This window comes from Schistocerca americana, chromosome X (genome assembly GCF_021461395.2).
Source record: "Schistocerca americana isolate TAMUIC-IGC-003095 chromosome X, iqSchAmer2.1, whole genome shotgun sequence".
In the NCBI taxonomy this organism is placed as follows: Eukaryota; Metazoa; Arthropoda; class Insecta; order Orthoptera; family Acrididae; genus Schistocerca; species Schistocerca americana.
Window position 1 is genome coordinate 628,162,699 of NC_060130.1, and position 1,991 is coordinate 628,164,689.

The following is a 1,991-nucleotide window of genomic DNA, read 5'->3' on the forward strand; positions in this document are numbered from 1 at the left end:
GGGACGGGGCAGAATGGGATAGTGTCCGTTCTGCCCCGTCATATTTTGATGCAAGTAGAAAGCAAACCCAGCCTGGATGTTCATGGATGCCAGACTCTCCCAACCAGCTATGTTCGCCGAACAACTCAGCTTTCCAGATATCGCCCGAGACTGTCATTTCAATCCCATTAATCTGTCGAAATACTCGGCGGACAAGAAGACGAAAAGGAAAAACAGTCGTATTAACAGATTCTCCTTATAAGAAGGAACTGCAGAATGCTGTCGTACGTAAAGTAGGCGTACAGAAAAGAGGAGGGTGCACAAATATAAACAATGTCAGGACAGAGACGACAGGTGCAATGCAACTTGAGGCAAAAATATCAAACTATACACCCAAAAAAGCCAAAACAGAGGACATCAGAGACCTTTAGAAAAATGAAGAAGATGATGGAGAAGAGAGAATCAGAGAGAGAGAGGATGCTGAGTGTTTCTACTGTGGGGACTTCTACTCCGTTTCTAATGATGGCTGGGTCGCATGCCAGAGTGGGCACTCAATTCATGTGCTGCCATAGACAGTGAAGATGAATAGGAAATACTGATTTGTGACTATTGTCGAAAGGGCTAGTAGTTAGTGGTTTGGTGGCTATTAGGAATTGTACATTTTTCAGAATGACATTAAAATATTTTCTTAGTTTGAAGAATGACTTTTTAATTGCTTAAATCACACATTCCTTAGTCTGAATTGCCTGTCATACAACATTTTGTCATAGTTTAATACGATATTCGTAATTCAAATTCAACGTTTATGCAATAATTTAACAAAAAATACCATTATCCCATTCTGCCCCGTGGGTGGGGCGGAACGGGAAATATGCAAGACTTTCTTTGAAAAACTGTAAAAAATGCAAAATGTATTGTTTTAAGTGATTTTAAAATAAGGTACATTAGGTTACACTACAAGGTGTTTTTTTATCACTTTAAGAAGTGTTTCGCCGGCCGGTGTGGCCGTGCGGTTCTAAGCGCGTCATTTTGGAACCGCGTGACCGCTACGGTCGCAGGTTCGAATCCTGCCTCGGGCATGGATGTGTGTGATGTCCCTCAGTTAGTTAGGTTTAAGTAGTTCTAAGTTCTAGGGGACTGATGACCTCAGTAGTTAAGTCCCATAGTGCTCAGAGCCATTTGAACCATTCAGAAGTGTTTCCTTGTGCTCCCTTATTTTATAGAAATTGATAAACATTAAGTATCCCGTTATGCCCCGAGCTCCCCTACTACTTTACAGAACTGGGAAGCCTCCAACCTCCACGTTGTGTAATGAGGCATCGACGCCCAACACCTTGCCGCCTTCTCGTAGTTTCACAGCCCATCAACCACTTTCCATACGTGCTCACGACAGCATCACTCAAACAGCCGACCATCTTTGCCGTTCCCGAGACTTTCATTCCCAGGCCTCATGCCATAACAATCTGTCCTTTGTCGAAGTTGCCTGTATCAGTGTATTTCCTCATTTTTTGCCCTATCGTTACTAGAGTGATTCCTCACTCGTCTCTGGCCTGCATCTACACTCGTACTTTCCTTAGTGCCTCACGTACCAGGAACGCCACCAGGCACCATTCAGTCTCAAAGTGGGCAGTGGTCATTACATTTTGGCAGATCAGTGTATGTACGCGTACGAAATTTCGTCTACATCGGATCGTTTCTGCCAGGTGCTTACCTTTTTTCGTCAGTGAGTGCATTTGGTAGCCTGTCCAGTGACGCCTCTTGGCACTGTTGCAGCGACCTGTACACGCGTCCGCTGTGGCGACGACGGCGGCGCTGCAGCCGAGCGGCGTGACAAACGCGTCCGAACAGCTTTCACGAGCGCGCAGCTGGTGCAGCTGGAGCGCGAGTTCGCAGCCAACATGTACCTCTCCAGGCTGCGCCGCATCGAGATCGCCACCGGTCTGCGACTCAGCGAGAAGCAGGTCAAGATCTGGTTCCAGAACCGCCGCGTCAAGGCCAAGAAGGAGGTGGCG